This window comes from Saimiri boliviensis, chromosome 2 (genome assembly GCF_048565385.1).
Source record: "Saimiri boliviensis isolate mSaiBol1 chromosome 2, mSaiBol1.pri, whole genome shotgun sequence".
Taxonomy (NCBI): domain Eukaryota; kingdom Metazoa; phylum Chordata; class Mammalia; order Primates; family Cebidae; genus Saimiri; species Saimiri boliviensis.
In genome coordinates, this window is record NC_133450.1 from 116,691,459 (window position 1) to 116,717,693 (window position 26,235).

At 38.3% G+C, this 26,235-nt stretch overlaps 1 long non-coding RNA gene across 1 annotated transcript in view; it reads right to left on the reverse strand.

The window, feature by feature from the left end:
- The window catches only part of LOC141582750 (uncharacterized), a 260,745-nt gene that overhangs the window by 24,215 nt on the left and 210,295 nt on the right, over positions 1-26,235 (reverse strand). Inside the window, exon 3 of the long non-coding RNA XR_012515626.1 lies at positions 7,147-7,222. This is a non-coding gene — a long non-coding RNA (uncharacterized LOC141582750). The remainder of the gene's footprint in view (positions 1-7,146; positions 7,223-26,235) is intronic.

The following is a 26,235-nucleotide window of genomic DNA, read 5'->3' on the forward strand; positions in this document are numbered from 1 at the left end:
ATTTTTTACAAGTCATCTTTGACTTACTTTTTCATTTGTATGAGAGTGCATTTTGAAGTAGCAAAGTAAAAAAGTTGTGAATTTTGATAAAGATGTATTTTTTAATTTTTTTTTATCACTTACACTTTTGGTGTCCTGTATTGAAAATCTTTTCCTTGGTAAAGTCACAAAGATTTGTGCCTTATTTTCTCCTAAAAGTTTTATAGTTTTAGCTCTTATATGTAGGACTGTAATCCAGTTTGGGTTTTAGGCTTTTTCTGTTTCTATTTACTTAAGTTCTGGAATATCTGAAACATAATTATAACTGTTTTATCCCCCTTGTCTGCAAATTCTAACATCTGTATGAAATCTAGCTCCATTTTGATTAATTGATTTTTCTTCTTATGAGTTGTATTATCTGCTTTTTTTGGATGCATGGCAGTCTTCAAATGGATGCCAGACATTGTGAATTGTACCTTGTTACATCAGGATATTTTTGTATTCCTATAAATATTTATGAGCTTTGTTCTAGTACATAGTTAAATTACTTGGAAACAGTTTGATCCTTTTAAGTCTTGGTTTTAAGATTTGTTAGGTGGGACCAAAATAGCATTGAGTCTAGAGCTAATTATCCCCCATAAGTAGTCAAGGCTTTTCTCTATATTTTATTTAATGCTATATAAATTATGAGATTTTTTCCATCTGGCTGGTGACATCAGGCACTATTCCTGGGCCTGTGTGAATACCAAGCACTGTTACTGCTAATTCTGTCAGATGATTCTTTTTCTGGGCTGATAGTTTTCTCACACATAGATGATAACAATTATTTGGCTGAATACTTGAGGGGATTCTCCTCATATCTACAGAGTTCTCACTTTGTGCACATTTGTTTGCACTGGTACTTTGTTCTGAGCACTCTCCCTGACTTAGTCACCCTGGCCTCTCAGCTTTATTTCTACAATTCAGGAGTTCTGCCATTCTTTGCTTGGGTTCCCCCTTGTTGCCTAGAACTCTCCTATAGCAGTTAGCCATGGCACTTGTAAGTCTCCTCTCATTTGCTTACTATTTAGTCCCAGGTATTCTATTTTGATTCAGTTGGGAAGTACATAAAATGACATTGTTTTTAATGCTGAACAAAAAATAACCCCAATAGGAAAATTTTACCTAGCAAAAATATCTTTAATAAATATATATATAATTGTATTGGTCCTTTCCCACACTGCTATAATGAACTACGTGAAACTGGGTAATTTATGAACACAAGAGTTTTAATTGACTAACAGTTCTACAGATTTAACAGAAAGCATGACTTGGAGTCCTCCAGAAACTTACAATAATGGATGAAGTGGAAGAAAGCACATCTTGTCATGACAGAACCCGCAGTGGGGTGAGAAGGTGCTACATACTTTTAAACCATCAGATCTTAAGAGAACTCACTATCATGAGAATGTCACGGGGGAAGTTCACCCTTATGATTCACTCAACTCCCACCAGGCCCCTCCTCTGACATGTGGGGACTATAATTTGAGAGGAAATTTGGGTGGGGGCACAGAGTCAAACCATATAAGTAATTATTGCTGATATGGTTTGGCTTCGGGTACCTACCCAAATCTTACTTTGAATTATAATAATCCCCACATGGCAAAGCAAGGACCCGATGGGAGATATTTACACATGGGGGTGGGTTTTCCCAATTCTGTTCTCCTGATAGTGAATAAGTCTCATGAGATCTGATAATTTATAAAGGGGCATTCCCCTGAACATGCTCTGTTGCCTGCCACCATGTACGATGTGGCTTTGCTCCTCCCTTTGCCTTCTGCCATGATTGATTGGAAGGCCTCCCCAGCCATGTGGAACTGTGAGTCAATTAAATCTCTTTCCTTCATAAACTACCCAGTGTCAGGTATGTTTTTATTTGCAGCATGAGAACAAACTAATATAGTAAAGTGGTCTACTGATCAAGTAGCATGGTGCTATAAAAACACCCAAAAATGCGGAAGCAACTTTGGAACTGGGTAACACACAGAAGTTGGAACAGTTTGAAGAGCTCAGAAAAAGAAAGATGTGAAAAAGTGTGGAACTACCTAGATGCTTGTTAAATGGCTCTGACCAAAATGCTGGTAGTAATATAGACAATAAAGTCCGGGCTGAGGTGGTGCAGATAAGGTACTTGTTGGGAACTAGAGCAAATGTGACTCTTGCTATTTTTAGCAAAGAGACTGGCAGCATTTTGCCCCTGCCCTGGAGATTTGTTGAACTTTGAACTTGAGAGAAATGATTTAGGGTAGCTGACAGAAGAAATTTTTTAAAAATTTATTTATTTAACTTTAGGTGCATAGTATATCTGGCATTTCTCCCTATGTTATCCCTCCTCACCCTCTCCTCCCTACTAACCCCTGCTGTCTTTCCCCTACCTCCCCAAACTGCCCCCAATGTGTGATGCTCCTCTCCCTGAGTCCACCTGTTCTCATTGTTCAACACCCACCTATGAGTGAGAACATGCAGTGTTTGGCTTTCTGTTCTTTTATCAGTTTGCTGAGAATGATGGTTTCCAGATTCATCCAAGTCCCTAAAAAAGACATGAACTCATCGTTTTTTTATGGCTGCATAGTATTCCATGATGTATATGTACCACTTTTACTTTGTCCAGTCTATCATTAATGGGCATTTGGGTTGGTTCCAGGTCTTTGCTATTGTAGACAGGGCTGTAATGAACATATATGTGCATGTGTCTTTATAGTAGAATGATTTATAGTTCTCTGGGTATATGCCCAGTAATGGGATTGCTGGGTGAAATGGAATTTCTATTTCTAGATCCTTGAGAAATCACCACACTGTCTTCCACAGTGGTTGAACTAATTTGACTCCCACCAACTGTGTATGAGTGTTCCTATTTCTCCGCATCCTCTCCAGCATCTGTTGTCTCCAGATATCTTAACGATTGCCATTCTAACTGGTGTGAGATGTTATCTCAATGTAGTTTTGATTTGCATTTCTCTAATGACCAATGACGATGAGCATTTTTTCATATGTTTCTTGGCCTCATATATGTCTTCTTTTGAAAAGTGCCTGTTCCTATCCTTCACCCACTTTTGAATGGGCTTTTTCTTTTCTTGTATATCTGTTTTAGTTCTTTGTAGATTCTGGACATTAGCCCTTTGTCAGATGGGTAGATTGCAAAAATTTTTTCCCATTCTGTTGGTTGCCAGTTCACTCTAATGATGCTTTCTTTTGCTGTACAGAAGCTCTGAATTTTAATTAGATCTCATTTGTCTGTCTTGGCTTTTATTGCCATTGTTTTTGGTGTTTTAGTCATGAAGTCCTTGCCTATGCCTATGTCCTGGATGGTTTTGCCTACTTTTTCTTCTAGTGTTTTTATGATGTTAGGTTTTATGTTTAAATCTTTAATCCATCTGGAGTTAATTTTAGTGTAAGGTGACAGGTAGGGGTCCAGTTTCTGCTTTCCCAACACCATTTATTAAACATGGAGTCCTTTCCCAATTGCTTGTTTTTGTCAGATTTGTCAAAGATTAGATGGTTGTAGATGTGTGGTGTTTTTTTTGGGACCTCTGTTCTGTTCCATTGGTCTATGTCTCTGTTTTGGTACCAGTACCATTCCGTTTTGATTATTTTAGCCTTGTAATACAGTTTGAAGTCAGGTAGCGTGATGCCTTCAGCTTTGTTCTTTTTGCTTAGGATTGTCTGGGCTATGCAGGCTCTCTTGTGATTCCATATGAAGTTTAAAGTGGTTTTGTCCAGTTCTGTGAAGAAGGTCACCACCAGACCTGCCCTACAGGAGCTCCTGAAAGAAACACTAAGCATGGAAAGGAACAAGTACCAGTCACTGCAAAAGCAAACCAGTGGGTAAAGACCAAAAATGCAATGAAGAAAATAAGTTACCTAATGGGAAAGAAAAACAGCCAGTAGCAAAATGGCAGGATCAAATTCACACATAACAATATTAACATTGAATGTAAATGGCCTAAATGCCCCAATCAAAAGACACAGACTGGCAAACTGGATAAAAAGTCAAAACCCATGGGTGTGCTGTATTCATCTCACCTGCAAAGACACACATAGACTCAAAATAAAGAGATGGAAGAAGATTTACCAAGCAAATGGAGAACAAAAAAAAAGCAGGGGTTGCAATCCTAGTCTCTGATAAAATGGACTTCAAACCAACAAAGATCAAAAGAGACAAATAAGGACACTATGTAATGGTAAAAGGATCAATCCAACAAGAAGAGGTAACTATCTTAAATATGTATGCACCCAACACAACAGCACCCAGATAAATAAAGCAAGTTCTTAACAACCTAAAACGAGATTTAGACTCCCACACAATAATAGTGGGAGACTTCAACACTCCACTGTCAATATTAGACAGATCAATGAGAAAATTAACAAGCATATCCAGGACTTGAATGCAGAGCTGCACCAAGCGGACCTAATAGACATATACAGAATGCTCCACCCCAAATCCACAGAATATACATTTTTCTTAGCACCCCATTGCACTTACTCTAAAATTGACCACATCATTGGAAGCAAATCACTCCTTAGCAAATACAAGAGAATGGAAATCATAACAAACAGTCTATCAGATCACAGCACAATCAGACTAGAACTCAGGATTAAGAAACACACTCAAACCTGCACAACCACTTGGAAACTGAACAACTTGCTTCTAAGTGTTGACTGGATAAACAATGAAATGAAGGCAGAAATAAAGATGTTCTTCAAAATCAATCAGAATGAAGACACAACTTACCAGAATCTATGGGACACATTTAAAACAGTGTCGAGAGGGAAATTTATAGAAATAAATGCCCACATGAGAAATAAGGAAAGATCTAAATTTGACATCCTATCATCAAAATGGAAAGAGCTAGAGGAGGAACATCAAAAAAAACCTCAAAAGCTAGCATAAGACAAGAAATAACTAAGATTTTTGGTCTTTACCCACTGGTTTGCTTTTGCAGTGACTGGTACTTGTTCCCTTCCATGCTTAGTGTTTCTTTCGGGAGCTCCTGTAGGGCAGGTCTGGTGGTGACAAAATCTCTCAGTAATTGCTTGTCCGTAAAGGATTTTATTTCTACTTCACTTACGAAGCTTAGTTTGGCTGAATATGAGATTCTTGGTTCAAAGTTCTTTTCTTTAAGGATGTTGAATATTGGCCCCCACTCTATTCTGGCTTGTAGGGTTTCTGCCGAGAGATCTGCTGTGAGTCTGATTGGCTTCACTCTGTGGGTTACCTGACCTTTCTCTCTGGCTGCCCTTAGCATTTTCTCCTTCATTTCAACCCTGATGAATCTGATGATTATGTGCCTTGGGGTTGCTCTTCTTGAGGAATATCTGTGGAGTTATCTGTATTTCTTGAATTTGAAATTTGGACTGCCTTGCTAGGCTTGGGAAGTTCTGGATAATATCCTGGAGTGTGTTTTCCAGCTTGGATTCATTCTCCCCATCATATTCAGGTATACTGGTCAAGCATAGGTTAGGTCTTTTCACATAATCTCATATTTCTTGGAGGCTTTGTTCATTTCTTTTCACTATTTTTTCTCTTGTCTTGCCTTCTCTTTTTATTTCATCGAGTTGATCTTCAATCTCTAATATCCTTTATTCTGCTTGATCAATTAGGCTATTAAAACTTGTGTTTGCTTCATGTAGTTCTCGTGCTGTGTTTTTCAACTCCATCAAGTCATTTATGCTCTTCTCTAAGCTGGTTATTCTAGTTAGCATTTCGTCTAACATTTTTTCAAGGTTTTTGGTTTCTTTGCATTGAGTTATAACGTGTTTCTTTAGCTCAGAAAAGTTTGTTATTATCCACCTTCTGAAGCCTGTTTCTGTCAATTCATCACACTCCTTCTCATGATGTGATCTCAGTCATGATGTGATCCTGTGTTGTTAAGGGGTTGTGATCCCTTAAAGGAGAAGAGGTGTTCTAGTCTGATGGTTTCATCTTTTTTTGTTGTTTTTTTTTTCCCATCTTTGTGGGTTTACCTGGCTGTGTTGTCAGGGAGCTGCTTGATGAGTTGCTTGTCTGCTTGTAGAGTTGCTACTGGGTTTCTAGGGACGCTTCAGGTTACTAGGGAAGCTTTCTGTGTCTTTTCTGTTTATACTGGGTGATTAGGCCTGCCTCTTCTGCTGACCTGTAGACACTGCTGGGTTGTCAAGAACGCTGTCCCGTTGCTACATAGGCTTCCTGTGTTTTTTGTTTAAACATGTCGCCCAGTCCCACCCCTCTAATGGTGGGTTGTGCCCTTCCTCCACTAGGCTGAATCGTTCAGAGTTCAGCTCAGACTGTGGCACTGGCTGCACAACCTGCTATATTCAGAGCTTCAGCCCTCTGGGATTTTTTGGGGAGGGTAGGGAGCCACCCAGCTGCACCTGGTCGTCTCCCCCTTTCAGCTTCCTCTCTCTCCAGTCATGGGGTAGGGGCCTCCCCAGCTGCTCCTACTTATAGCTCCCTCTCTCTCTCTCTGGGTGGGGGGGTGAGGGGGCAATAGCTCAGTCAGCAGGTACTCCCTTTTGGGCTTATGCATCCGTTTAGGTCTGTGTGCCAATCCGGGACACCGTCCTGGATTATTATTCAACACCACACTTGTAATTCCCAGCGCTTGACTGGCAAAGATCCCCTGTTCTGTGTATTGTTGAGGCTTTTGGGGGAGCACTGTATCTTGGTTGGAGTGCCAAAGTGGGAGCCTCTGACTTGCTGGTCAGATGCACTTTCTGGGTGAAGCAGCACCCCTCCACACCTTGGTGTGCCCTGAGTGGGCCTTGCTCACCTTCAGACCAGACCTGTTGAAATGCACCTGATACCTCGGTTGTACCTAGGAGATCTCTGGATTTCTGCATCTCTCTTGTTGGGTGTTGTGTGCTGGAGTTGTATCTATTCAGCCATCTTGAATCCTCAAGAGAAGAAATTTCTAAGTAGCAAAGTGTTCAAAAGGTGACTTGGATGCTCTTAAAGCATTTCATTTTATATATTCAGAAAGATATATTTTGAAATTGGAACTTATGTTTAAAAGGAAGCAGAGCATAACAGTTCAGAATATTTGCAGCCTGATGATGTGACAGAAAATGGAATCCAATTTTCTGAGGAGAAATTCAAGCTGGCTGCAGAAATATTCACAAGTAATGAGGTGCAAAATGTAATTTGCTTACCAAGACAATGGGGAAAATGTCTCCATGGCATGACAGAGGTCTTCATGGCAGCTCCACCCATCACAAGCCCAGAAGCCTAGGAGAAAAAAAATGGTTTCATGGGTAAGGCCTACAGTCTTGGTGCTTTGTGCAGTCTTGGGACATGGTGCCCTGTGTCCCAGTCATTGCTAAAAGGGACCAACATAGAGCTTAGGCTGTTGCTTCAGAGAATGGAAGCTTCAAGCATTGGTGTCATAAACGTGCTATTGGGCTGTCAGATACACAGAAGTCAAGAATTGAGTTTTGAGAACCTCTGCCTAGATTTCAGAGGATGTATGAAAATGTCTGGGTGTCCACACAGAGGTGTGCTGCACGGGTGGAGCCCGCATGAAGAACCTCTGCTTGGGCAGTGTGGAAGTGAAATGTGAGGTGTAAATCCCCACAAAGATTCCCCACTGGGCCACTGCCTAATAGAGTTGTTAGAAGAGGGCCACCATCCTCCAGACCCCAAAATGGTAGCACCAACAGCTTGCACTGTGCACTGAGCCACAGACACTCAACACTAGCCCCTAAAAGCAGCACTGAGGGAAATTGTCCCCTTCAAAGCCAGAAGGGTGGAGCTACCTAAGACCATGGGAAACCCCCTCTTGCATAATTGTGACGTGGATCTGAGACATGGTGTCAAAGGACATCATTTGGAGCTTTAAGATTTGACTGTCCTGCTGGATTTCAGACTTGTATGGGGCCTGTAGTCATTTGTTTTGGCCAATTTCTCCAATTTAGAACACATGTATTTACCAAATGCCTGTACATACACTGTATATACACTGTATATAGGAAGTAACTTTTTTTTTTATTTTACAAGCTCAGAGGCAGAAAAGACTTGCCTTCTCTGAGATGAGATTTGGACTTGGACTTTTGGGTTAATCCTGGAATGAGTTAAGACTTTGAGGGACTGTTGGAATGCAGGATTGGTTTTGAAATGTGAGGGCATGAGATTTGGGAGGGGTCAGGAGAAGAATGATATGGTTTTGCTCTGTGTCCCCACCCAAATCATCATGAATTATAATAATCCCCACTCAAATGGGGACCCAGTGGGAAGTAATAATTGAATCATGGGAGTGGATTTTTCCCATGGTGTTCTCCTGATAGTAAGTCTCATAAGATCTGATGTTTTCATAAAGGGGAATTCTCCTGCACATGCTCTCTTGCCTGCTGCCATGTAAGATGTACCCTTGCTTCTCCTTTGCCTTCTGCCATGATTATGAGGCTTCCCCAACCCTGTGGAACTGTGAGTCCATTAAACCTCTTTCCAAGTTACCCAGTCTTGGGTATCTCTTTCTTTATTAGCAGTGTGAGAATGAACTAATACAATTGTCAAAAGTAAAACTAGAGTGCAAAAGAAATACTTTACCAGATAAACAAAACTGAAATAATTTATCAGAATTTAATCACAAATTAAAAGAAATCATGAAGAGAATCTGTAGGCAAAAAGAAAATGATCCCAGAAGGATTTACAGAAATTCAGGAAGTACAAACAATTGAATGGGTTAATTTTGTACAAAACAATGCTGTATATAAAACAACGTGTGAATTTCAAATATGCATCTAATGTTAAAATTCATTGAAACTATAACAACATGTAGAAATAAATGTTCAAGTGTTCTAATGTCTAAACATTCAAATTTCTATTTCTTTTTAATTCTAATAAAGTCAAAAATGCAATTGTAATTTCAAGGTTTACCACTAGAAGAATTGTTATATAATATGTCAGAAGGCAACAGGAATGGAAAATAGGTCACTTTCTTTTTTAATAATCAACATAAAATAAATATCTGTGTCATCATCTTTCTCATACAAATAAGTAGTAGATCTGGAAGAAACAGAAGACTTCATCTTTAAAGACAATCAGTTTTCTCTTGATATGGAAGGGTAAAAACTAGAATAGTATGCATGCCATCTTTTACCAGTTCTAAAATTCACATAATTTTATATTTTAAATCCTCTGTAATTAGAAAATGTCTTCTGAGTTACCATAGTTCAAGTAGCAGCATTTTTTTTTCCTTTGGAGTGGTACATAAAATAATGATGTAATTTACAGTTGCTTTAATTTTACATTTAATGAAATATAGTAGTTACTTACATATATATTAATGGGTGGTCTTTAGATTTGATATGCAAAAGTAAGCCTGATAGTACTTTTCTGAATAATATATGAATTGAGAAATTACAGTATTTAAGGAGAGATCTCTCTCCCATGCAAGAGAATGCTGTCTTACTACATCAGGGACCTGTAATACTCAATGGCAAACTATTACTGTTGTTTCCAGATTTTTTAATGATCGCCATTCTAACTGGTGTGAGATGGTATCTCAATGTGGTTTTGATTTGCATTTCTCTGATGACCAGTGATGATGAGCATTTTTTCATATGTTTGTTGGCCTCCTGTATGTCTTCTTTTGTAAAGTATCTGTTCATATCCTTTGCCCATTTTTGAATGGGCTTGTTTGTTTTTTTTCTTGTAGATCTGCTTTAGTTCTTTGTAAATTCTGGATATCAGCCCCTTGTCAGATGGGTAGACTGCAAAAATTTTTTCCCATTCTGTTGGTTGCTGATTCACTCTACTGACTGTTTCTTTTGCCGTGCAGAAGCTGTGGAGTTTGATTAGGTCCCATTTGTCTATTTTGGCTTTTGTTGCCATTGCTTTTGGCGTTTTGGTCATGAAGTCCTTGCCTACACCTATGTCCTGAATGGTTTTGCCTAGATTTTCTTCTAAGGTTTTTATGGTATTAGGTCTGATGTTTAAGTCTTTAATCCATCTGGAGTTAATTTTGGTGTAAGGTGTCAGGAAGGTGTCCTGTTTCTGCTTTCTGCACATAGCTAGCCAGTTTTCCCAACACCATTTATTAAACAGGGAGTCCTTTCCCCATTGCTTGTTTTTGTCAGGTTTGTCGAAGATCAGATGGTTGTGGGTATGTTGTATTTCCTGTGAGGCCTCTGTTCTGTTCCATTGGTCTATATCTCTGTTTTGGTACCAGTACCATGCTGTTTTGATTACTGTAGCCTTGTAGTATAGTTTGAAGTCCGGTAGTGTGATGCCTCCCGCTTTGTTCTTTTTGCTTAGAATTGACTTGGCTATGCGGGCTCTCTTTTGGTTCCATATGAAGTTTAAGGTGTTTTTTTCCAGTTCTGTGAAGAAGGTCATTGGTAGCTTGATGGGAATAGCATTGAATCTGTAAATTACTTTGGGCAGTATGGCCATTTTCACGATGTTGATTCTTCCTAACCATGAACATGGAATGTTTCTCCATCTGTTTGTATCCTCTCTTATTTCGTTGAGCAATGGCTTGTAGTTCTCCTTGAAGAGGTCCTTTACGTTCCTTGTTAGTTGTATTCCTAGGTACTTCATTCTCTTTGTAGCAATTGTGAATGGCAGTTCGTTCTTGATTTGGCTCTCTTGAAGTCTGGAAACAACAGATGCTGGAGAGGATGTGGAGAAATAGGAACACTTTTACACTGTTGGTGGGAATGTAAATTAATTCAACCATTGTGGAAGACAGTGTGGCGATTCCTCAAGGACCTAAAAATAGAAATCCCATTTGACCCAGCAATCCCATTACTGGGTATATATCCAAAGGATTATAAATCATTCTACTACAAGGACACGTGCACACGAATGTTCATTGCAGCACTGTTTACAATAGCAAAGACCTGGAACCAACCCAAATGCCCAACGATGATAGACTGGATAGGGAAAATGTGGTACATATACACCATGGAATATTATGCAGCCATCAAAAACGATGAGTTCACGTCCTTTATAGGGACATGGATGAACCTGGAAACCATCATTCTCAGCAAACTGACACAAGAGCAGAAAATCAAACACCGTATATTCTCGCTCATAGGCGGGTGTTGAACAATGAGAACACATGGACACAGGGAGGGGAGCACTACACACTGGGGTCTGTTGGGGGGAAATGGGGGAGGGGCGGGGGGTGGGGAGATGGGAAGAGATAGCATGGGGAGAAATGACAGATACAGGTGAGGGGACGGAAGGCAGCAAAGCACACTGCCATGTGTGTACCTATGCAACAATCTTGCATGTTCATCACATGTACCCCAAAACCTAAAATGCAATTAAAAAAAAAAAAGAAAGAAAAAAAAAAAAACTATTACTGCAATATAAATTTTCAAAAATTTACTACATTCTCTTTTCAAACATGAATGTCTTAAATGGAAAAGGAAGTGACTTTGGCGCTTTGGTTTATGTGAAATAGAAAAAATAGAATGAACCTGTGGGGATATACCAATGAGATCGAGAATTTAGCAGGAGAAGGAACCTATGTCCTGCAATTGGCATGACAACTAAGGTTGTTGAAAATTTCTGAAACCTTGGAAAAAATCATTAGCTACACGTAGCTAATTTCATTTAGTCTTCAAAGAAGAAAGGGGCATCATCTAATATATACTTAATACATTTTTATGTACCTATTACATGCAGGTTACTACGAAAGTAATTTTACATGATTAAAAAAAGCAAATGACATTGTCCTAGATCTCAAATCAGTATATTTTTGTGTATACACATATTATACACATAAATATACTAAAAAGATAATCTAGATAATTATCACAAAATATTATATAAACAAGTTGCAAAGATTAAATAAACTAAAAACTTTGAATCCCAAATAAGCAAAGGTCATCAACATATAATTCAAAAAGAGAGCTTACCAAGTATAGAATCATTCTAGCAATCAAAGGCATACACACTAAAACAATATGATAGTATTTTTTAATCTGTCACTTTGATATCTTTATATAACAAGGCTATGAAAAAAACTGATATCATATACAGCTAAAGCTATTCTAAATTGGTTTAATACTTTTGGAAAGACAAATAATAATGTCCACTATTTATTAAGCTTTACTTTGTGCCAAGTTCTTTTTGTTTGTTTTTTGGGTTTCTTTTGTTTTGGGGTTTTTTTTTTAGATGGAGTCTCACTCTGTTGCCCAGGCTGGGGTGCAATGGTGTGATCTTGACTCACTGCAACCTCTGCCTCCTGAGTTGAAGCAGTTCTTCTGCCTCAGCCTCTCAAGTAGCTGGGACCACAAGCAGGCCCCACCAAGCCCAGCTAATTTTTGTATTTTTAATAGAGACAGGGTTTAATCATATTGGCTAAGCTAGTCTCAAGCTTCTGATCTCGTGATCCACCCAACTAGGCCTCCGAAAATGCTGGTATTACAGGCATGAGCCACTGCACCCAGCCACCATATTTTAAAATATTCCTAATACTTACAAAAACACCACATAGAACATGATATTGTTTTATTATCCAATAAAAAACTGAGTCCTCAAAAGATTAAATTATATGCTTAAGACATTATCAATCAGTGAGTTAAAATCTATATCCAGGTGTACATCTTGTATTCTTTCAATTGCATTATTAATGTTCATATTTTTAAGCCAGTAATGTTCCATCTGAGGATTTCCTTTAAAAATAATGTAAACATTTTAAAACCCATAATCACATAGATATTTGAAATACCATAGGCTATAAAAACACTGTAAATAATTCATTGACATTATAATAGTGTATTGTTAGGTAATCTTGATATATCTACTGAGTGGAACACTAGCTAACATTTTTTATACATTGATATGACGTGAAAAAGTTTTCATTCCTTAGTATTCAATAATAATTCAGTGTACAAAACTGTAAGAACAATATTTTTGCAAATATATAGAAGAGGCTTATAAAAATTAGAAAGAGAATGAATACTAATGGTTATTACTTTATGGCATTGAATTATGGATGCAGTCTTTCTCAGTTATTCAACTCTTTAGTATTATTGCATTACATTTTTATAATTAATTTTTTTTAGGCTAAGCATTATTAAAGAGCAGTGGACAAAAAGTCCAAAAGTACCATAAACAAGGCTCATAGGATTTGAGACAAGGCAACAAATTATCACTGGGGTCACAGTCACAAGGGACATTTTCATAGAGGAAACTTCAGCAAGGCCTTGAAAAAATGAATAGAATTTAGAGAGATAGAATGCTTGTTTTGCCAAATCAGGTCTATAAGGTGATTTCAAACATCATATGTCATTTAAAAAAAAAAAAGAGCAGGTGTTTAAGTATCAAATAATTCACTTGGGACTTTTGCCCTCTCACTGTGATAGAAATAACGTTGGCCTGGGGGTTCGTGATGAGGCAGTGGAGAAGGAATGATGTCTCAGTTCTTTGTTCTAAAAGATTTAAACTTTGTCACACACCTCTTCTGGCTCTCCCTCTAGCCTTGCTTTCTCCTCTCCTCTCCTCAGGGAGGAAAAAGTGTGTGGCATTAAATGGTCGTAAGAGGGTACAGGATGGTGGAAAATGCTATTAGAACAGAAGCAATGTTTTCGTTCTATTAATCTCTACCAGTCATTCTCAGAGGCAGATCTTTAAAATCTACTTAACATTTTCTGAGATGAACACAAGCTGGGAATGAATTTACTTCTACTAAATACTGTCCCATTTCCCAGGGCAAGTAACTTTGCCCATTAGCATTAGATATTAGGATCAATGCCAGGAGATAGATGGTATAAGTTTCACTAAAGTATGCTTTTCTGAATTTATCTATTAATTTTACTACAGGAATCCAAGATGGCTGAATAGGAACAGCTCTGGAGTGCAGTTCCCAGTGAGAAGAATGCAGAGGGTGAGTGATCATCACATTTCCAAACTAGTTTGTACTGCCCACAGACCAGGAGATTCCTGGGCCCTGCGGGACTCCACACAAAAATTCACACAAATCCAGGCAGCCATTTCAACAGGTGCCTGGAAAGCCGGGGATACAGAGCTACCCATTCGACCAAAAAAAAAAAAAAGGGGGGGGGGGGCTGAAAGAGGGAGCCAGGTGATCTAGCTTAGCAGGTCCCAAGCCCACAAAAAACAACAATCTGAAACGTTCTGGATTGAGAGTTTTGCAGCAAGCACAGCTGGACCCAGGACTGTCCAGCTGGGTGGGGGGAAGGGCATTGGCCATTATCAAGGCAGTCCACCATTACCGAGGCATTTCTAACAGGAAGTTCACACAGCAGCTGGGCAGAGCCCACTGGCAGCTCAGCAACACCTCTACTGGCAGACTGTGGCTAGACTACCACCTTGTTGGCAGGGCATCTCTGAAAAAAGACAGCAACATATCAGGAACTTATAACTAAAGCCCCACCTTCCCAGGACAGAGCACCTGGGGAAAAAGGAGTTTATGAGTTCCACTGCAGCAGACTTAAACATACCAGCCCAGCACCTCTGAATGGAAAAATGGAAGTCCCAGCTCAGTGCTCAAATACCTATAAGGTACAGACTGTCTCCTCAAGCAGCTCCCTAACCCCTGTGTATACAAAGAGACACCTCGCAAAGGAGAGCTCAGGCTGACAACTGATGGATACCTTTCTGGGAAGAAGGTAACAGAAGAAGAAACTGGCAGCAACATTTACTATTCAGCAGCCCATGTGGGTGGCTCCCAGGCAAGCAGTGCCTGGAGTGAACCTCCAGAAGGCCCACAGCAGAAGGGCCTGATAATTAGAAGCCAAACTAAAAAAAAAAAAAAAAAAAAAAAAAAAAAAAAAAAACAAAACCAGAAATAACTTCAGCATCAACAAAATGGACATCCATTCAGAGACCCCATCTGAAAGTCACCAACTACAAAGATCACAGGCAGATAAATCCACAAAGATGGGAAGAAACCAGTGCAAAAAGAATGAAAACACCCAAAATGAGAATGCATCTCCTCCTCCAAAGGAACACAACTCCACACCAGGAAGAGAACAAAGCTGGATAGAGAATGAGTCTGATGAATTTACTGAAGCAGGCTTCAGAAGGTAGGTAATAACAAACTTCTCTGAGCTATAAGAACATGTTCTGACCCAATGCGAAGAAACAAAGAACCTTGAAAAAAGGTGAGATGAAATGCTAATGAGAATAAACAGCTTAGAGAAGAATCTAAATAACTTGATGGAGCTGAAAAACACAACATGAGAATTTTGCGAAGCATACACAAGTTTCAATAGCCAAATTGACCAAGAAGAAGAAAGGATATTAGAGATTGAAGATCAACTCAATGAAATACAATAAGAATGCAAGATTAGAGAAAAAAAGATCATAAAGAAATGAATAAAGCCTTCAGGAAATATTGGATTATGTGTACAGACCTAATCTACATTTGATAGGTGTACCTGAATGTGAGAGAGAGAATGAATTCAAGCTGGAAAATACTCTTCAGGATATTATCCAGGAAAACTTCCCCAACCTAGCAAGGCAGGCCAATATTCAAGTCCAGGAAATACAAGAACTCCACAAAGATATTCCTCAAGAAGAGCAACTCCAAGGCACATAATCATCAGATTCACCAGGGTTGAAATGAAGGAGAAAATGCTAAGAGCAGCCAGGAAGAAAGGTCACGTTACCCACAAAGGGAAGCCCATCAGACTCACAGAGGATCTCTCAGCAGAAACCCTACAAGCCAGTAGTGAGTGGGGGCCAATATTCAACATCTTTAAAGAAAAGAACTTTCAACCTAGAATTTCATATCCAGCCAAACTAGGCTTCATAAGAGAAGGAGAAATAAAATCCTTTATGAACAAGCAATTGCTCAGAGATTTCATCACCACCAGGCCTGCTTTACAAGAACTCCTGAAAGAAGCACTAAACATAGAAAGGAACATCCAGTACCAGTCACTCTAAAAACATGCCAAATGGTAAAGACCATCAACACAATAAAGAAACTGCATCAACTAGTGGGAAGAACAATGAGCTAACATCAAAATGGCAGGATCAAATTCACACATAACAATATTAACCTTCAATGTAAATGGGCCAAATACCCCAATCAAAGGAAACAGACTGGCAAATTGGATAAAAAGTCAAAACCCATCGGTGTGCTTTTTCCAGTAAATCCATCTCACATGCAAGGACACACACAGGATCAAAATAAAGGGATGAAGGAAGATTTACTAAGCAAATGGAGAGCAAAAAAAGCAGGAGTTGCAATCCTAGTCTCTGATAAAATAGATTTAAACCAACAAAGATCAAAAGAGACAAAGATGGGCATTACATAATCGTAAAAGGATCAATGGAACAAGACGAGCTAACTATCATATATATGCACCCAATACAGGAGCACTCAGATACATAAAGCAAGTTCTTAATGACATACAAAGAGACTTAGTCTCCCACACAATAATAGTAGGAGACATTAACCCTTCATTCTCAAGTTTAAAAAGATCAGTGAGACAGAAAATTAAGAAGGATATCCAGCACTGGAACTCAGATCTGGAACAAGCAAACCTAATAGACATCTACAGAACTATGCACCCCAAATCAACAGAATATACATTCTTCTCAGCACCACATCACACCAACTCTAAAATTGACCACATAATTGGAAGTAAATCACTCCTTAGCAAATGCAAAAGAAAGGAAATCATAACAGTCTCTCAGACCACAGGACAATCAATTTAGAATTCAGAAACTAACTCAGAACCACACAGCTTCATGGGAACTGAACAACTGCCTCTTGAATGTTCATTGGATAAACAATGAAATGAAGGCAGAAATAAAGATGTTCTTCGAAACCAACGAGGACAAATACACAACATAACAATCTCTGGGACACATTTAAAGCAGAGTCTAGAGGAAAATTTATAGCAATAAATGCCCACATGAGAAGCAAGGAAAGATCTAAAATTGACACCCTATCATCAAATTGAAAGAGCTAGAGGAGGAAGATTAAAAAAAAAAAAACTCAAAAGCTAGCAGAAGATAAGAAATAACTAAGATCAAAGCAGAACTGAAGGAGATAGGGATACAAAAAACCCATCAAAAAAAATCTATAAATCTGGGAGCTGGTTTTATGGAAAGATCAACAGAATAGGTCACTAGCCACATTAATACAAAAGAAAACAGAGAAGAATCAAATAGATGCAATAAAAAATGATACAGGTGATATCAACACTGATTCCACAGAAATACAAACTATCATCAGAGATTACTACAAACAACTCTATGCACATAAACCAGTAAACCTGGAAGAAATGGATAAGTTCCTGGACACTTGCATCCTCCCAGGCCTAAACCAGGAAGAATTCAAAACCTTGAATAGACCAATAACAACGGCTGAAGTTGAGGGAATAATTAATAGCCTACCAACCAAAAAAAAAAAGCCCATGTCCAGATGGGTTCACAGCTAACTTCTACCAGACATAAAAAGAGGAGCTGGTCCCACCCTTTCTGAAACTATTCCAAACAATCCAAAAAGAGGGAATAATTCCCAAACCATTTTATGAGACCAACATCATCCTGATACCAAAACCCAGTAGAGACTCAACAAAAAAAGAAAACATTAAGCCAATATCCATGATGAACATAGATGCAAAAATCTTCAATAAAATATTGGCAAACCGACTGCAACAGTACATCAAACAGCTCATCCATCATGATCAAGTAGGCTTCATCCCAGGCATGTAAGGCTGGTTCAACATAGGCAAGTCAATAAATGAAATCCACCACATAAGCAAAACCAAAGACAAAAACCACATGATTATCTCAATAGATGTAGAGAAAACCTTCAACAAAATTCAAAAGCCCTTTATGCTAAAAACTCTCAATAAACTAGATATCAAAGGAACTTATCTCAAAACAATAAAAGCTATTTATGACAAATCCACAGCCAATATCATACTGAATGGGCAAAAACTGGAAGCCTTACTTTAAAATCTGGCACTAGATAAGGATGCCCTATCTCACCACTACTATTCAATATAGTATTGGAAGTTCTAGCCAGAGCAATCAGGAAAGAAAAAGAAATAAAGGTGATTCAGTTAGGAAAGGAGGAAGTCAAATTGTTTCTATTTGCAGATGACATGAAGGTATATTTAGAAGACTCCATCCTCTGAGCCCAAAACCTCTTTAAGCTGATAATCAACTTTAGCAAAGTCTCAGGATACAAAATCAATGTCCAAAAATCACAAGCATTCCTATACACCATTAACAGACTAAAAGAGAACTGAATCAAGAGCTAACTCTCATTTACAATTGCTACAAAGAGAGTAAAATGCCTAGGAATACAACTAACAAAGGATGTAAAGGACCTCTTCAAGGAGATCTATGAACCACTGCTGAAGGAAATAAAAGAGGACACAAACAGATGGAAAAACATTCCATGCTCCTGGTTAGGAAGAATCAATACTGTGAAAATGGCCATACGGCCCAAAGCAGTTTACAGATTCAATGCTGTCTCCATCAAGCTACCTATGACCCTCTTTACAGAACTGGGAGAAAACTCCTTAAACTTCATATGGAACCAAAATAGAGCCCACATAGCCAAGACGATCCTAAGCAAAAAGAACAAAGCTGGAGGCGTCACGCTACCTGACTAAAAACTGTAAGTCTACAGTAATCAAAACAGCTTGGTCCTTGTAACAAATCAGAGATATAGACCAATGGAACAGAATAGAGGCCTTGGAGGCAATGCCACACATCTATAACCATCTGATTTTCTGACAAGCCTGACAAAAACAAGCAATGCAGAAAGGATTCCCTGTTTAATAAATGGTGTTGGGAAAACTGGCTAGCCATGTGCAGAAAGCTGTAACTGGAACCCTTCCTGACACCTTACAACAAAATTAACTCCAGATAGAGTAAAGACTTAAGCATAAGACCTAACACCATAAAAACCCTAGAAGAAAACCTTGGCAAAACCATTCAGGACATAGGCATAGGCAAGGACTTCATGACTAAAACCCCAAAAGCATTGGCAACAGAAGCCAAAATAGACAAATGTGATCTAATTAAACTTCAGAGCTTCTGTACAGCAAATGAAACAATCATTAGAGTGAACTGGCAACCAACAGAATGGGAAAAAATTTTTGCAATCTACCCATCTGACAAAGGGCTAATATCCAGAATCTATAAAGAACTTAAACAGATTTACAAGAAAAAAGAAACAAACCCATTCAAAAGTGGGTGAAGGACATGAACAGACACTTTACAAAAGAAGACATATGAGGCCAATAAACATATGAAAAAATGCTCATCATCACTGGTCATTAGGGAAATGCAAATCAAAACCACACTGAGATACCATCTCACGCCAGTTAGAATGGCAATCGTTAAAAAATCTGGAGACAACAGATGCTGGAGAGGGTGTGGAGAAATAGAAATACTTTTACACCATTGGTGGGAGTGTAAATTAGTTCAACCATTGTGGAAGACAGTGTGGCGATTCCTCAAGGACCTAGAAATAGAAATTCCATTTGACCCAGCAATCCCATTACTGGATATATAACCAAAGGATTATACATCATTCTATTATAAAGACATATGCACATGTATGTTCATTGAGGCACTGTTTACAATAGCAAAGGCCTGGAACCAACCCAAATGCCCATCGATGATAGACTGGACAAGGAAAATGTGGCACATATACACCATGGAATACTATGCAGCCATAAAAAACGATGAGTTTGTGTCCTTTGTAGAGATATGGATGAATCTGGAAACCACCATTCTGACCAAACTGACACAAGAACAGAAAATCAAACACCCCATGTTTTCACTCATAGACAGGTGAATAATGAGAACACAGGGACACAGGGAGGAGAGCATCACACAGTGGGGTCTGTTGGGGGAGGAATAGGGGAGTGGCAGTAGGGGGTAGGGAGGTTGGGGAGAGATAATATGGGAGAAATGCCATATATAGGTGACAGGGGCATGGAGGCAGCAAACCACATTGCCAGCCATGTACCTATGCAACAGTTCTGCATGATCTGCACATGTACCGCAGAATCTAAAGTACTATATATGTATACATATATATATACAAATTCTACTACAACAAAAAATTCATTTTTGTTTGAATCCAACAAGGTATCATAACATTCTGCTTCTTATATTTATGGATGGAATAAAAAGCAATTAAAAGTTGAGGTCAGAGAGGGAGTGGAATTTTCATGGGTATTTCAATTCACATGTTGATAAAATGTGCAAATAACGTAATAATTAGTTCTCCCAAACCCTCACTTTCATTGAACAGTGATAAAGTAGTATGGTATGTAGAGCTGTTTGTTTTTAAAGTAATAACCTGAAGTCACCTCTGTTATCACTGATGTAAGGAGTGGGAAAACACCAGAGCTGTTCTAACTGTGAGCCATAAGGGACTAAGCAGCATTTCCCACTCTCCACCAAACCTCCCCACCCACTGAATAAAATAACCATTGCAGAATAGCACTTTTCTCTTCTTAAATTTCGTTTTAAAGTGAAGCATAAGTTTCTGAATAATTATTTTCAGCTTGTAAATGGTGTCTCTCTAAAACCAACCAAGCATATAACAAGAAGATGAAGATGAGACTTATTTTCACTTCATTTCACTTCTTTGTAATTGACAACCTCTCGCTGGGTGTCAACTTTAAAAGATGACAAATCCTAAATCTTAGAGGACCCAATTCAATAGTTCAGCTTTCTAAATTGTTTGCAAATTAATCTACATTTTCAAATGAGTCAGGCATGAAATATAAGATGATATCTATATTACAAAAAATATTAATTTCCTGTCTTTCTCCTTTTCCCAGTTGAAGACAAAAGGTACACTGAAAATATTCATTTTGTTAAGAAATTGTGAAAATGAGAATATACTGTGCATTTTAGCAGCTTGGCCTTATCTATTTTTTACACTGAATTATTTCCATCTTTTAAAAACAATGCAAGTTACTCAGTTTGTAAAGCTCTGTGTGTTGATGAGGTGAAAATCTGTGACGTGTTTCAATACATTATACCTTTTAATGTAGGCTCATTTAGATTCAATAAATAAAATAATAATTGGAGCCCTGCTGATTTAAAGGCTAGCTGGAGTCCTCTCTTTAGGTAGCCTTTGCCTCAGTTTACTGACATGTAAGTAAATGCTCCTGTGTTGTTTCTGTGCAAACTGATTGACAGCTGCACAGCACTTAGTACATTTTTAGTTCTTGACTAAACTTGCTATAACACTAATGTCAGTGATTTACTGAAGGGTACCTAAGATAGACACTGAGATTTTCTGTTACTCTAAAATAAAATTTCCGATAAATTTTTAGCCCCATTGATTAACCATATATTAATTTGTCCAACAGTTAACTCCAATATTACTATCAAAAAATATTGATCCAAATTAATTAATGATCATTAGGGGATATTCAAATCATATTTCTCTTAAAGAAATCACATTTCATATGAGACTATTTCCTCATACTTTAACACACTCTATTAAGGAAAGCTAGGAAAGTTATCTCCATTTCAGAAAATTTGAGTGGAAGAATTTCCAAGTTGTTTTAAAAATTAGCTCTTCCTTGATCAACTGTCACAGTTATCATCAAATATTATTGGACATAAAATTAACAGAAATTAAACGAATTAATAAAAGTAAAGTACCCATTTTAATGAACAAGATCACTTTCTCTCTAGGTTAGGAAACAGTGACCAGTGAAGCAGCCAGTTAGGTCACAGTTAAATTCAAGAGAGACTTGTTTGTTTAGGAACATTATATAAAAGCATGTATTTGTGGAAATAAGAAGCACTTTAAATGTCATCTCACCTAACTTAATATTATTTTACAGAAAATGTGAAGATAGGATAAATAATACAAATCTAAAAGGGAAAAAATTAAGACAAATATTTTAAAATAGTTTATATATTATGCATATTTCATTATGTGTATTAGTGAAGAACACAAGGGTGACTTTTTACATATTAAAAGATTCACATCTGAGTTCAAGACTATGTCACTAACCACTGTGGCTTCACAATAAAGGGATGGCATAAAAGCTCAGCTACTTGAGTTGCTGATTCAGCTGCTGCCATCAAGAAGGGGACAGCATTTTATCTGACATAAGTCAATGAAGGGAATATAATTTAATGCAAAACTCTGTGATTGAAGAACAGAGAAAGAAACCAAAGACTCTAATTTGAGGTTCCAAAACAATTATGCATGAGTTCTTTGATTTCAATGGTTCTAATATTACCGTTTCACTAATTAAAATTGAGTCTCTTGACTGTACATTTTTCATTGAACTCTTCAAATGTATTTTTTAAATGCTGTCTCTACACTACACCGATTATTTCTATATCGTGCCATTTGGACATGGTGTCTTGAATCCAGACAGTGTTAGTTACACTGATGAGTTTTAGTGATCTGTTTCTTCTGCCTTTGTGCTTGGTCCATTCATAAATTCCAGAAGCAACAACTATTATTGATTATAATATAGTTATTGGTGTAGATTTCCATCTTTCCCTTAGATTGTGTGATTCTTAAGGGCATCCGTTTTTCTATTTTATTCATAACGCTAAGTAAGTGCCATGATCTGGGTGGGTGCTAAGAAAAAAATTTTAAGAAAAAAATGAATGAATGCAAATACATTTTCAGGATTATCAATTGTTCTTCCAATCAGCCAGCTATATATATTCCTGTCAGCTCTGCCTTAAAGGTAAGATCTGGTTTTAAAAACAGTCCTAAAGGTATCTAATATATTAAGTCCCATTTTCTTACTCTCCCATTAGACTTTCAGGGTTGGGACATAGCTCCTTCTTAAAATACTAGTATCCAGGCACAGCAACCATTTTGCAAAGCTGCTGTATCTGATTCTTTCCTTTCCCTGAAAGAATTTCTAGATAACACAAAGAAAATGGGGTTATATAAGGAAGCAAAGACACTAAAGTCTACTGATGAAAGTTTTTGATTATCCATGTTGTAGCCTTCCTCTATTGCCCTGATAAATACTTGGTTGCTCATATCATTATCACCACCAATACTTGCACTTGGAAGATCATTAAAATACTTAGTTAAGAAGGTTTTTCATAGATCAATGCCTAGCAGAATGCATTACATTCATATGAAACTCAAAAGAAAATTAAATATCTGAAAGAGATAACATGATTATGGGTTTACTTGTTTTCTAATGCTATATATGCTCTATTGGTCTAATCAATAGTACTGCTAAATTACTCTTAAGTCAAAGATGTTGTGAACAATTATGCATCTATTTTGACATGATTTTATTTGTTCATTTGATGATCAGAGCTTTCTCATGGTTTCTAGATGCTCTCTTTTCTACCTTTCATAGTATACACAACTTCTTTGGTTTAGAAAAAGGAATGGCAAGCCCTTTCTGTAAAGGGACAGAGAATAAATACTTTCCATTTTGGGGCCATGTAGTCCCTGTCACAGGTACTCCACCCTGCTACTGTAGCATGAAAGCAATCATAGACAATACATAACAAAATAGACATGGCTGTTGTTCAATAAAATTACATGTATAAAAACAGGTGGAAGGCTGAATTTGGAGTCATCAGTTGCCAATCCCTGGAACTTACTTTCAAATGTCATTTTCAACCATATTGTACTATTTTTTTTTTCAGATCCAGAAAAAAATATACAATTGTGATTCCAATATCAAGCACGTAAAATACTATAATATTCTATTATAGGCCACGTGAATGCTCAGCCTTAGAGGTCAAATCTGTGGAGTAATAGCAGTATGTCCTTTCTACCTCTTTTGCATAGATGGAACTACTGTATGTGAAAGTTTCCTATTTTGATCACTTGTGAAGTATTATATAAAGCTAATGTAGGATTATTTTGGAAGTCTTTGAATCTGTGAAATTACTGAGATCAAAAGTTCTTAAACAATTTGTCCTAAAAATGTAATATTTAAAAATTACATTTGTATGAGATTTTTTAAATGTGACTATATTATGGTGGACAAAATACATGCTTACTGTATTAGTCCATTCTCACATTGCTATAACGAACTGCCCAAGACTGGGTAATTTATAAAGGACTAAGGTTTAATTGACCCACACAATTCCACATGGCTGGGAAGGCCTCAGAAAGCATTCACTAATGGCGGAAGGGAAAGCAAATACCTCCTTCTTCACATGGCAGCAGGAAAGACAAGTGCTGAGCAAAGGGTAAAAATCTCCTTATAAAACCAAATGATCCCATGAGAACTCACTATCATGAGAACAGTATGAGGGTAAGCACCCCCATGATTCAATTAACTCCCACTGGGTCCCTCCCCTGACACATGAGGATTATGGGAACTACTACCAACCTAATACCATTAAAGATGAGATTCAAGATGAGATACCATTCAACCATATTATTTTGCCCCTTGTCCCTCCCAAATCTCATGTCCTCATTTCAAAACACAATAATACCTGTCCATCAGTCCCTTAAGACTTACTTGATTCTAGCATTAGCCCAAAAGTCCAAGTCTGAAATCTTTTCTGAGACAAGGCAAGTTTCTTCCACCTATGGGCCAGATAGTTACTTCCTAGATAAAATGGGGGTATAGGCATTGAATAAATACACTCATTCACAATGGGAGAAATTAGCTAAAACAAAAGGGGCTACAGGCCTCATGCAAGTCCAAAAGATAATATGGTAGTCATTAAATCTAAAAGTTCCAAAATTACCTCCTTTGACTCCATGTGTCACATCCAGGGCATGCTGATGCAAGGGGGACTCCTACCACAGCCTTGAGCAGCTCCACCCCTGTGGCTTTGCAGGGTATGATCCCCCTCCCTGGCTGCTTCCACAGCTGTGATTGAGTATCTGTGGCTTTTCTGGGCACATGTTGCAAGCTGTGGTACATCTACCATTCTGGGTTCTGGAGGTTGGTGATCCACTTCTCACAGCTCCACTAGCCAATGCCCCAGTGGGGACTCTGTGTGGGGGCTCTTACCTCACATTTCCTTTCTGTACTGCCCTAGCAGAAGTTATCCATGAGGCCTTCACCCTTGCAGCAAAGTTCTGCCTGGACACCCAGGAGTTTGCATACATCCTCTGAAATTTAGGTGGAGGTTTCCAAACATCAGTTCTTGACTTCTGTGTATCCACAGACCCTACACCATGTGAGGGCTGGTGATGGAACTTTTTTGGAGCTTGTACCCTCTGACACAATGACCCAAGCTGTACCTTGGCCCCTTTTAGCCATGGCTAGAGCTGGCACAGATAGGATGCAGGGGACCAAGTCCTGAGGCTGCACACAGCAATAAAGGTCTAGACCTAGCCCAATAAACTGTTTTATCCTCCTAGGCCTCTGGGCCTGTGATGGGAGGGGTAGCTGTAAGGTCTCTGACATGCCCTGGAGACATTTTCCCCATTACCTTGGCAATTAACATTTGGTTCCACATTATTTATTGGAAATTTCTGTAGCTGGCTTGAATTTCTACTCAGAAAATGGGTTGTTCTTTTCTGTTGTATCATCAGGCTACAAATTTTCTGAACTGTTAAGCTCTGTTACCTTTTGAATGCCTTGCTGCTTAAAAATTTCTTCCACTAGATACTCTAAATCATCTCTCTCAAGTTCAAAGTTCCACAAATTTCTAGATTAGGGTCAAAATGCTGCCAGTCTCTTAGCAAAAGCATGATAAGAGTCACCTTTGCTTCAGTTTCCAACAAGTTCCTCATCTTCATCTGAGACCACCTCAGCCTGAACTTCATTGTCCATATCACTATCAGCATTTTGGTCAAAGCCACTCAATAAGTCTCTAGGAAGTTTTACACTTTCCTGTCTTTTTCTTTGCCCTCCAAACTGTTCCAACCTCTGCCTGTTACCCAGTTTCAAGATCACTTCCACATTTTCAGGTACCCTTATAGCAGCATCCACTCCTCGTACTAATTTACCATATCAGCTCATTCTTGTGGTGCTGTAAAGAACTGCTTGAGACTGCACAATAAGGGAAAGAGGTTTAATTAACTCACAGTTCAGCATGACTTGGGAGACCTCAGGAACTTAGAATCATGGCAGAAGGGGAAACAAAGATGTCCTTCTTCACATGGCAGCAGGAGAGAAAAGTGCCAAGCAAAGGGGGAATAGTGTCGTATACAACCATCAGATCTCATGAGAATTTACTATCACAAGAACAGCATGGGGGTAATCATCCTCATGATTCAAATGACTTCCCACCAAGTTCCTCCTATGAAATGTGGGGATTATGGAAACTACAATTCAAGATGAGATTTGGGTGGGGACACAGCCGAACCGTATCACTTAATTTATATTAAATAACTTCCTATTGGTATCTTT